The sequence below is a fragment of the Alosa alosa genome, chromosome 11 (assembly GCF_017589495.1).
Source record: "Alosa alosa isolate M-15738 ecotype Scorff River chromosome 11, AALO_Geno_1.1, whole genome shotgun sequence".
In the NCBI taxonomy this organism is placed as follows: domain Eukaryota; kingdom Metazoa; phylum Chordata; class Actinopteri; order Clupeiformes; family Clupeidae; genus Alosa; species Alosa alosa.
The window spans coordinates 7,479,286-7,491,855 of NC_063199.1; the positions used below are offsets into that span (position 1 = coordinate 7,479,286).

At 46.2% G+C, this 12,570-nt stretch overlaps 1 protein-coding gene across 5 annotated transcripts in view; it reads left to right on the forward strand.

Moving 5' to 3' along the window:
• Nucleotides 1-12,570, forward strand: part of plekha7a (pleckstrin homology domain containing, family A member 7a) — a 77,289-nt gene that overhangs the window by 26,233 nt on the left and 38,486 nt on the right. The gene's annotated exons all lie outside the window — the stretch shown is intronic.

Below are 12,570 nucleotides of genomic sequence, written 5' to 3' on the forward strand. Positions count from 1 at the left end.
TGGATTAACCCAGGATATTGCCTCTGTGCTCTAGTGGATCAACAACAATCTATTGTGTTTGAGAAAGTATCTTCGGGGTCTGTTGCGTGTGCTTAGCTGCTGAGATGTGATGTGAGATGTGCCCCTTCAGTCTGGGTCTCATGTGGGTTTTGTTATGGTGTCCTCTGGTGCTTCCTCTTGGGCTCTGACAGGTTCCTGAGTAACTCTGTCAGAGTGCTGTCTCCAGCCTGTGCGGACTGTCAGCGAGGACTGTCACACACTAAAATGGGAAGAGTGTGATGTTGTTCACATGTGGTGGAATTATGGCTGAATGTCACATGAAGATTACACTGCTGCTGATCCTGTTTCAAACCGCATGTCTAAAACACAAACACCGTTTGTTTCCTCATATGCAAAACCACTAGGCCATTCCAGAGAAGTGTGAGCCTCAGTCAGGCTGACCAGCTCTTGACCGCTAGCACACACCCAAAACCCAGAACCAAAACAGTGACATTCACTGTCTAGTAACCAGAGGTGGAAAAGTTCAGCTTCAGAAAAAGTCCTACCTCATACTGTATCTGTGCCAACCCTTCACTTAAACCAGCTGATTCTAATTAGCACACATTCAGCCAGGTAGAGCAGCTAATTGGTGAGATCACCTGTGTTAAGTGCACAGGTAGATCCAATACATGGTTGGATTTTTACTTTCTGAAGCTGGACTCTTATCCTCTGCTAGTAACTTAATAACAGTTTCCTCCACTGGTTCACTTCAACAGCAGTTCAAACAGCTCACTTTCATCTTAAGCTCACATACAATGTACTAAATCACAAGGGCCTTCAAGCTGTTGAAAACCATGACCTGGAGAGATCCTGCTCATCAATCTCATGTTCTGGAAGAGTTTGGCCCAGGAATGAACTGGGCTTTGGCGGCTGACGAGGCTCCTCACTCATATTCCCCCTCCGAACAATCCACTAATCCCCCCAGACAGTGGAACCCTCTGCTGACCCCAGAGACTGCTAAAGTGAAGAGAGAGAGAGAGAGAGAGAGAGAGAATGTGTGTGTGTGTGAGAGAGAGACAGAGAGATAATGTGTGAGAGAGAGATAGAGAGAGAGAGAGAGAGAGAGAGAGAGAGAGAGAGAGAGACGCTGTGGGAGTAATTCACAGTCTGTGTGTTTATCTCGGTATCTAACAGAATGGGGATTGCAAGATGAGAGATCAGAGGGATGATCCAGATGTGTGTGTGTGTGTGTGTGTGTGTGTGTGTGTGTGTGTGTGTGTGTGTGTGTGTGTGTGTGTGTGTGTGTGTGTGTGTGTTGTGTAGCGTGTGTGTGTCTTGTGTAGCCACATATAAGGCGTGTGTGTGTGTGTGTTAGTGTTAGTGAGAGAGTATGTTTTGCTTCTGTGTGTGTGTGTGTGTATGTGTGTGTGTGTGCAAGACTTTTCGGTCTTCATCCTTGAACCTCAACTCGGAAGGGTCATTTGAAATCATAAGAGAATAACATCTATTTAAAAGGAGCGGGAGAGAGCGGGGCGGCAGAGTTTTCATCCTCTTTGCTCATGTATGGTGGTGGGCTCTTGGCTAGCTGAAGGATGCTATCCTGCTGTCTGGGGAAGCCCTGCTTCTCCTGGGGTAGAAACTCAGTGAGGTAGGTCTGCTGGAGCTCCAAGACCCACTGGAGAGTGTGCCTAGATGTTGAAGAGGAAGAATGCTGGTCACGGACAGTACTATCAACTGTTCTGATTCTGAATCGGTTTTAGGTTGTAGTTCACTATCAGTTTGAAAACAGTCAGTCAGTTCTAGATTCAGCGGACAGCTTTAGAAAATATGTTGCCGCTCTGTGAATTTGTAGAATGTTGACAGCCTGTGATGTGTTTGTGTTGTGATTGTGAAAGCCTGTAGAATGTCTGGCAGTCTGTAAACAGTCTGTGAGTTTGGGTTCAGATATTACTCTGATTTTCTCTGTATTTATCTGCGTCTTTAAAGGAAAAATCTGGTATTTAGCACTTTGAGTCCCTGTTCTGGTTTGTTTTGGATGAACTAGTCAGAAAAGTCGAGACAGGACCAATCGTCAAAATTTCGGTGTCCACCACTCTAGTTAATTTTCCTTTAAGCATACAGTGTTTCCCACAGAATTCAATTCTATTTGTGGTGGTAGGTTTACAGAATTAACTTGAAAGCAACAGTTTTTAACAAATTAGCACAGCGTGGTTATGATGCAGATTTAAGCACAATTTAGCCAGTCGATTTTTATGCCAACAATTGCAGGATTGTTAATGTTTTCTTTAAATGTGAATGTAGGTTTGTTGAGAGACAAGGAGAGGCTGCGCAAAGGTGTACATAGCGCTTCAAAGAACGAATTCCATCCAATTTAAACAGTACAACATGGAAAATCATTGTGTGGTGGTCAGATATTGTGGTGGGCCGCCACAAATAAGCCAATGTATGGGAAACACTGGCATATGAGTGCTTGTGCAAATTTGGTTTGTGTGTGTCTGTGTGTACTGTATGTGTGTGCACACCTTTATTGCACCCCTCTGTGTGTAGGTAGACTGTGTCAGTAGGAATATAATGTGTGTTCCTCGGTCATGCTGGGTTTGCTGACCATGCTGGACTTCCAACATTCATTAAGCCTTCGCACAGCACTGTGTGCTATTAAAGACCCACTGCATGGTTTAAAGACCCACAGTGCAGTTCAGAGGGTAGCTACTGCATGTGGACACGGTTGGCCCATGTCTGTAGGCTTGTCTCTCTGCCTGTGCATGACTCCCCACTGCTAGTGTTGATGCAGATTGACTGAGAAGATTCCTCAAACAAGATGGCAAAGTGAGCAAAATCAGATCACTTAAGCCTCTGTGTGTGTGTGTGTGTGTGTGTGTGTTTATCTGTGCACATTAGTGAGCCTGGCATGTGTAAATCCCTGCTGTGTGCTTGATGTGTCAACTCCGAGCGAGGAAAAGCACACCTACAGATCTCCATGAGAAGTGGCCTAGACGTCGTGTTGACACAGCGTTTCAAGTGTGCCCCAGGTGTCCCTGTGTTTTGGCCCTGATAATGGCCACAGGGCATTGACTACCCTTCCCTAGAGCACTGCACACTGTTGCAGAGGCAATGAAACTACTGCATGAACATGAGTCACACCTGGCCACAGTATCGACAGATAAGGTGTGTACACCATTTAAGGTTGTGGGCCCTGATCTGACTGTTATATGTGTGTGTGTGTGTGTGTGTGTGTGATACATTGTTTAAATGTGATATCACATGGCAAAAAATAAATGTTTAACATTATCTGTAGCCCTATAGAGTTTATCTTTACCATGGCTCCCTATGTCTATTGGTCATTACATACTGATAATTTTTTTTTTGCGACTGACATCATGTTTACAAGGGCCAACCTTTGGCAAATATAGCCTGTGGTGTGGTCTGCAAGCAGTAGCTGTGGGGTGCTGGGGAGGAGAGGGGGTGGACAGATAGCAGCGGACCCTTAGATAGACCCTGCCGGATCCACGCCAAAGATGGGCCATGTGCCTACCGGAGTCGGCAGCCATCTGGGGAGCCTGTGCAGACAATGCCAAGTAGAGAGAGAGAAAGAATAAAAATCCATAATGAGAGAGGGAATAGAGGGGTGTGGGAACGCGCCCGACTCAGACTGTCCAGCAAGACGACCCAGTGGGAGGCCTGCATTCCAGAGAGCTCGGAATTCTGTGTGTGAATAATGTGTCTTTGTTGCTGCGGTGATGAAACATTATTTACAGTGGTGGTCTTGTGAAAAGCAGCTCCATCTCTGCTTGGCTTTTCAAATCCTCAGCACCACACCCCCCCCCCCCACCCCACACACACACACACACCACACACACACACACACACACACACACACACACACACACACACACACTCACACTCACACAACCACCCACCACCCTTTTCACCACCATAGCAATGGAGTAATTAAACTCTCCAATTCCTTAAATGAGGGAGATGAGTCACATGATGACTTTGAGTATTCTTATTTCAGCGTGATTGGATTTCAGTGGGTCTGCCTCTGATGTGGGAGCTCCACGGTTGACAAATGTAGCGGTCTGAAAGTGTCCGTGGCAACGGGGTATCAGTAGCTAGTGGGCAGCTTTGAAATTGACCCGGACTGACACTCTAATCACTCAGTGAGGACAGATCGAGGCTGGCATGACAGTACTAAAGAAAGGGAGAGAGAGAGGTGTGTGTGTGTGTGTGTGTGTGTGTGTGTGTGTGTGTGTGTGTGTGTGTGTGTGTGTGTGTGTGTGTGAGTGTGTGCATGAGTGTGCGTGTGTGTTGCTTTGTGTGGTTAATGTACATTCAGCTTGGTTTTAAAGAGCTGAACTAAGAGAAGAAGTCCAGATCACTGGCCAGTGGTCATCTTCTCAACCTCCTAATGTGGTGGTAATTTTAACTTGAGTTCATAAGATCAGGCAATTTAACAGTGCATCTTATACTTGACTGTGTGTGTGTGTGTGTGTGTGTGTGTGTGTGTGTGTGTGTGTGTGTGTGTGTGTGTGTGTGTGTGTGTGTGTGTGTGTGTGTGCAATAAGAAGTATATTGTGTGTGTGTGTGTGTGTGTGTGTGTGTACTCTGGGGAGTGACTCATACTCTAGCAGCAGGAGATTGAATCAGTTGAACAAACGTTTCACTCAGGCAGAACTAACAGTTGGAAGGCGCACAGATCACAGCCTCGATGTGACCGCTGCTTCCGGTGTGTCCGCTCAGCGCTCTGCTTCTGCTGCACTCCTGTGCGCCCCACCCATCACCCCCCCTGGCAAATCCAATTACCCAGCGCCCATCTCAAGGGGCCATGCTGGCCACAGGCCATCCACCGCAGGCTGTCTGTGTGTGTGTGTGTGTGTGTGTGTGTGTGTGTGTGTGTGTGTGTGTGTGTGTGTGTGAGGAACATGGAGTATTTTTATATTTCTGCACCCAGAGGGAGAAATGTTTCCTCTGTGCGTTCAGCTGGTTTCCTCTGAGCGAGCTCCTCTGCTCTGTCTGCAGTGGGGACGCATGGGGTTTTACAGAGGCGTTTGATTGTGGCCCTAGCAGGGTCAGCAATGTGCAGAATGCACAGACGTTGTGCAGAGTCCTGACTGCCATCCCAAGCCCTGACTGGTCCTCACCCCCTGCCTTTTAACATGACACTCTCCAATTGGACTCGACATTCGGAAGTTAAACATCTTCAAAGTTTCACTCTGAAGTTGAAGTGCAAGTACACTGTACATCAGCATCCTGAAGTACATTACGGTAGACCTCCCTCTGCAATGCAGTAATCTAATCTAATCTAATCTAATGCAGTGGACGCAGCGCATGGCTTCAGCTCAGGCATCTCCCTCTACCATTGTATTTATGGCTCATAACTGTCGGTTCCACCCAGTTTTGCAACAAAATAAATATTTTGTATCCAGAGGTCGTATCATGAAGGGGACACCAGCTCACTTTTGATCCCTCCTTTTGGCTTTGTGACTCAGCCCTGCTGGCCACCATGCAAAGAGATTTGCACTGATATCAGACTCATTAGCAGCCTTGTGTTTTTTCCAGCAGTCTGGCACTGAAGGCTCTCTAGGTCCTATCTCTCCAGGTCCTGTCCCGGCCCCTGTTTGTTCTCCTGCTACGCTACGTTACGTTGCGTCGCTCTGCTGCTCGGGGCGGTGCAGGTGACGTGAATGTAAATAGGGTTTGCCTGGCTTGGCTGATTTGCATGCCAGCCCGTCAACGCTGATCGAATCACGGCCCCCCCGCTGGGCCTCAGATGCTGGCTAACGCTTGGAGGAGGATGCGGCCGCCCACTCGCTCGGCGTTCCCTCATATTTACCCAGACCGGTTATATCGATCCCACTCTGTCTCTGACCCCCCTCTGTCTTTCACACCCAGAACCGCAGAATACATTTCCACAGAGATAAAATATGGGGAAAGTAATGTTTTACAACTACACTTGTTTTCAGTCAGGATGAGGTGCATCAAAAGGAATAAACCCCTACAGACAAACTGAGACAGCAGGTGAGAAGGAGACAGAGAGGTTGTCTGGAGGTGAAGGGGAGAACATCCGTAGGTGGGTACCTCTAGGCAATACATACTGAGGTTTTACCGTGTCGGGAGAGTGTTCGTAGATTTAACTTCATCTGCAAATTAGCCCACTTTCATTGACCAGTGCTTATTAGAGCAGATACTGGATCGTGACAATTACATACACAAATAGATGGGGTTTTTTTCAACTGCTAAGTAGTCTATATGCAGCTGAACTGCATTGCGATCAAAAGCCCTGCTGTAATTAGCACTACCGTAAATGCATGTATATGTTTATATGTCATTGTGCACTGGAGATGTAAATAGTTAACTCATGTTGCATATAGTGTAGCGAACACACTGCAGCTGGGTGTAATGAGAGATTGGGCATGAGGGGAGCAGCTGAGTGGAGGCCCTGTTTGTGCTGATTCAGTCACTGCGGCACGGCTCCTCTTGTGTCTGCAGTGGGCTGCTGGGACTTGGACCCCTGGGGGTTGTGCAGTGTGTGTAGAGTGGGGAGAGGTTATGTGCTCACCTGAGCATACACTACAGGTAAACAGGACATGCACATCCTCTGTCCTTATTCACATTGAAGCAGGAGACTCAGTAAACTGTGGAAAAGTAATGCAGGTAAGCAAGCTCAGGCTGATTAGTTTTGGAAGGCACTATAGATGGTATTGTACCTTATATACCGGTAATAAAAAGTGATTATCAGGTATTAAATGTGCATTACATGCTACAAGCTTATTTTCAGGTTCTACTACAGAACTACTAGCTTTAGACAATATGCAGTATTAGAAAGATAATATGATGATATGCTGTTTTATTCAGTGCCAGTACACTGTACTCCCAGAGTAATGAAGTTTAATCCTTCTTTCAGGGTTCATGAGTTCCGCTGTGACACGTGGGGCCTGGGGCTACCTCAGACCTCTCTTGCTACTCTCTGGGTGATAATGTGTGGTGGCTGGGGGTTGATTTAAGATGCGGAGGGCAAGCCTGGGACACTGGCTCTTCACCAGCATCGCCTGACTCTGTTACAAACCTGGCCCTGATGTGGGCCGAACATCTTCTTACTTCTCACATCCAGCAGCTTGTCTTGTTTGGCTGTCTGGGGTTTATGCCAAACAGGCTTATCCTCGCAATGCCATTAACTTTTACTCTCGGGTCTGTATCACCTGCCAACACCTTTATGGCCACAGGTTCTCTAAGAGCTCTGTGCTGGATGATGAGTAAGAACTGGAAGTTGATTTTAAAAGCCAGCCTGCTGTTCTGGGTCTCCCAAAGCTTCTTTCAGATGTTGCTTCGGGATCCACACCATTTCATGGGGTATTATACTCGTGGCGTGATAACGTGGCACAGCTTAACCTGTCTGTTCCGTCAGAATAATCCGATATTTCCGGTAAAACAAATATTAAGCCAGTCAGGGTAAACAGATGGGAAACAGGTCTGGGCAGAAGTAGCTTACGACTCATTTCATGTCCATGAAATGTCCAAGAAAAACCAACAGATATTTCTATCTTTTATAGAAAACGAAAGTAAAAAACTCCTGTATGCTGTATCTCCAAGAGCCTCAAACTATGGATTTTAGAAATCCAAGTTTTAAAACACCTATTATGAACTTGTGTGTTTTGTGCATTAGTGTATGTGAGCTCTAAGGCCATGTGATTGACTTAAAAATGGGGAAAATAGAGCAGTCATATAACCTGTAGGGAGTTGACTGGCCTTCACTGGCCTTGTTGGCTCTCTTCTTTTCACCTGTACTTTGTATAGCTCTGATAGACCTGTGAAAGGTGCCCAAGGTCGTGTTAAAATGCTGATAAAAATGACTGGGACTGAGTCACTTTTGATGAAAGTATCTACTCTGTCAGTCATGCACCGGGAGCTCAGGCCGTGAGTTTGTGAGATATTTATCATGGCCTTTAGACGTCATGCAGTGTTTATAGTCTCTAACCAAATTACATCCGCAACACTTTTGGGAAAAAGTGCTTCCCCTTATCAAGCTTCTGTTGAAAGATAAACAGATAAAAATAGCACTCCATTAATTCAGCCCACTTAGCTGGGTGGCATGGACCGAGTGCCTTGCTTGAGCACAGGCTATTTTCAGACAGACTGATTAACTGAAAACACTTTGAGCCATCCAAAAACTCCCCCCCCCCAACACCACCACCGTCCCACTCCAGGACTCGCTGAGGCATAGATTCTGTCCAGAGACACCCCAGCGCTGTGAAGTAGCTTTTCCATGTCGAGTGTGAAGCTCTGGGAGAGGGGAGGAGATAGACGGCCGTGTTGCAGCAGTGGCCCCTGTGGATTGTTGGGCTGATAAATGTGTGTGTGTGTGTGGGTGTGTGTGTGTGTGTGTGTGTGTGTGTGTGTGTGTGTGTGTGTGTGTGTGTGTGTGTGTGTGTGTGCGTGTGCGCCGCTGTCCTTACAGTGGATCTCTGTCCTGATGACACGTCACCCTGCTGGCTGGAGTGTGTGTGTGTGTGTGTGTATGTGTGTGTATGTATTGAGGGGGAGGTGTTTTTAGATTATAGCAAACTATAGATTGGGTGTCATCCCAGCCTGGTGTGGACAGTCAGATTAATTTCTGGGTGAGCCTCTGTCCAGGGGGCAAAGCAGACTCAGTCATCATCTGTCAGCCTTCAGTCCCTACACTCCACTTCAGTCGCCTACACTTCACCTTCCTGGTAAGGCCAGCCATATGCTGTATGATGGGGCTACATTACTTGACTATAGACGTTAGCAGGGCCTCTTGAGATGCTGGAGTGTACTTTTAGCTCAGAGTTTTACCATGTGTCATTCAAGTGCTGAGATCTACACTGACAACCCTGGACTACGCTACATAGAGAGGGATCCATCTTGACTGGAGCTTTGATTGTTGTTGCTGTTTTTCACTCGTCAGAGCACCCAAAGCCATTCACAGTCACAGGAACAGTGTCACACATCCCACTGGCCCCAAAGGCAAGCTCGCTAGGTGCCAGACGTGCTAATCGAGGGCAGGTAGGGGGCCAGTTCCTGTGTTAAGGCCCGTCTGACCCGTCAGCTTAAGGCAAGGAGGCACTCACTGCACCTCTCTATCTCTTGAAGTACTTCTGGTTATAAAGTGTGTGTGTGTGTATGTGTGTGTGTGTGTGTGTGTGTGTGTGTGTGCGTGTGTGTGTTTTGCTATAATAAATCCTGTATCTCCTATAATCAGGAAAGGAAAGGGAACAACAATACAACTACTGCAGCTTATTTGCATTAAATTGCTGCTCTGAGAGATTGGCTTGGCTCCCAGTCATACACAGTCCCTCATCACTCTGCCCCGAAAGCAACTGTTGCAACTGTATGCATCACACCTCCGCCACTTTATTAAACCTGATTGGAAAAATTCCGCACTGTCCTGGACTTTGCCTCTCAAGTCTGGAGATAACAGCATGAATTATTCATCAAAAGTATCATCCATAACACATTTGAGTCTTTTTGTTTCAGCGTGGGCTTTAGGGCAAATGGATCGCAATCCAACTCGAGATATTTTGGAAAGATGAACTGAAATGCAGAGATGGGTCCCTGGGATTAGAATCAAAACTAAATAGGAGTCTTGACTAAACCAGCCTTCTATAACTTTCACAGTGTCCAGTATGGTCCATGGTCGCTCACAGACTTAAAACAAGCGTCTGCACTGATATCGTTGTTGACCTCTGAATGTCTGTTTTGATGAGTATGCAGATAGCTATAGTGCTGAATTGGCTAGGAAAGATTTCCCACGCCTCCAGCGTTGGGCATTAATATTAGTGTTTAGTTCAATATTAATCCTCTCTGGCTGGGGCACCAACAAGGAGTGTGTGTGTGTGTGTGTGTGTGTGTGTGTGTGTGTGTGTGTGTGTGTGAGAGACAGAGAGAGAGAGAGTGTGTGTGTGTGTCTATGTCAGTTTATGTGATTTATGGGTCTCCATGTTTACTGTGTGTGTGTGTGTGTGTGTGTATTCATATACTCATGTGTACTATTTATAATGCCCTCGCTCCAATCACCTTGAGATGCTGAGTTTGAGAGTGGCGTGGCTGGCATGGGCATCCTTCCACAGCCTCGTCTGGAATCTGGGCGTATTTCTGGAGTGTCTCTCTGGGGCTTCAGTGCCAGCGTCGGCTTTTTTCCCTCCCAGAGGCCTCTGCCATGCCTACAGGAGATAAAACATAGAGATGGATGTGGCCTGTAAAAGCCTGAGCAGTCCCAGGATGCCTTCCTTCTAGCAGAAGGTGTTTCATGAACACGCTAGCTGTGCCAGGAGAACAGACTAACTCTCTAACTCTGAACAAGATCCAATTTGATCAGATTATAGCTGAGTACTACTGTAATGCATGATCAGAAAAACAGGCTCAAAATAGACAATTTACTGTGGGGGGGGGGTGGGGTGTTATCTGGTGTGCAGCATACACTTCTCTTTTGGATATCAACTGTGTAATCCTATATTTTTGTATTTGATATTATATATAGAGATATATATGTATGTATGTGGATCTATGTATCTATAGATATATAGATAGATAGATAGATAGATATTATTTGATATTTGTATTGAATGCTTTTATCATTTAGTTCATAGTCTTTAGTAAACATGCAATTTTCAGCAAAATATTTTCCAACTTTTGCCATAGAATTTTGGGTTAGAAAAATGTATAGAGCATTTTCTGTTACTACATTGTCCAGTTGTAGCTGAAGATATTCTGTCTGATATGCTGTCAACATGGCTGTCAAGACAGCGTTCACATCAGTAGGATTGTGGCCTTTGTAGCCTGCTGTAAGGCTCTGTGATCTGACAGCTGATGCCACTCTGGCATAATGACTGGCATCAGGGCACTATCTGCTGTTTTAGTATTGTGTCTCTCATGCCAGCCAGTGCTGAGTCTGAGCCAGGGAGATGCCCAGGTGTTTTAGGGGCTAGTGCAAAACTAGGGCAGGGACGCACTGTATCATACACAGACACAGACACACATACATACTCTCTCTCTCTCTCTCTCTCTCTCTCTCTCTCTCTCTCACACACTCACACACACACACACACACACACACACACACACATTTATGGTGTACTTTCTCAGCAGACTAAAAGAGTTTTTTTGGCTGATGATGACAGATATCCCAGACTCCTCTGCTCTGGCCTTGTGTCCTCCAAAGCGAAATTAGGGGAGAGGAAACCTCTGCCTCAGGGTGGACGCCGACAGACAATGTGTCCTCATCCGCTATATAGAAACCGCAGTCCAATCTACTGGATTCACATAACCACCTGAACCATCACACACTGATTACAGCTGACTCATGAATGGATCTGATGCTGGGCGGATATCATCCTGCTGGAAGTGACTTTCAGCAGGATGTGTATTTTTATCCCGAGGAGATCATAAAAGAAAGTCAGATTTACTTTTCTATGTCTTCTGTGGAGAGATGAGAAAAAAACAAACTATTTAAAAAAAGAAAGAGAGAAAGAAAATGAAAACCCCAGAAATATCCTGACAGCAGCCGATGCAGTCACCAGCGCCTGACTCTGTCCTGGCATATGCGGTCCGTAATGGTGTCCATTTATCAGTGTTAATGGTCGAGAGACACTGAGCAGGATTAATAACCTTTTACGATGTCCATTAACCAACTGCGCCGTCCCCAGAGCTGAAACCAGAGGCTGTGCCGCAGCTGAAGGTCTCGACCCGCCCCCTTCTTAAAAACATCCCTGAAGTTTTATAAGGTGGCCATCACTGTGATTCTGTCAGCAGTCCAACAAATGTTGGTTTTGAATTTTGATTTCTTCATTTGATTGCTGCATTTCCTTGAAGGGTCGTTTTGAAGAGCTGACACTTTTTAACGGATGTTGCTGCTTTGATTGCTGTTTTCTCCTCAAGCCAGAGCAGGTGCTTTTTCCTCATGTTTGGGCAAATGGCTGTCAGAGAAAATATGGCTAAAGTCTGCCTGGGAAAATACTGTCAATGAAACCTCCGTGATATACAGTAATGGGACAGACCTTTCAGCACATCTGCCTGGAAGGGATGACCGAATGTATTATTTGCACACAAACAGAAAAGACGATGAGCTGCTGGTTCTGTTGACGGTCTGTTGACTGGGGCAGTGTGATGGAGAGATAATGGAGAGCTGAAAGAGGGCATATGAGTGTGAAGCCGAAAGGAAAGGATGTGAGCCACCGTGTGAGAAATACAGTATGGGAAACGGAAATGCAGAAATAAAATGACATGAGACAACGGAGAGGCAAGGAAAATGGCAAAAAAGGCAGTTTGACTTAGGATTTTATTTTGCCCTCAGGGGAGTGTGTTTGTGTGTGCGTGCGTGCGTGTGTGTGTGTGTGTGTGTGTGTGTGTGTGTGTTCAAGAGAAAGGCAAGGAATCTTTTTATCAGCCGCATGTACGAGTGGATCAGCCAGATTCCTCCAGCATATTTAGATCTCTCTGTGCTCCTGTGCAAACACAGCCCCCCTAAAAGGCGTTGTCTCCTTCCCAGCCTGCACTTTCACCACAGTCCCCTTCTCACTGAGTCAGGACACTATCTACTACTGCTGTCACACACACACACTCTCTCTCTCTCTC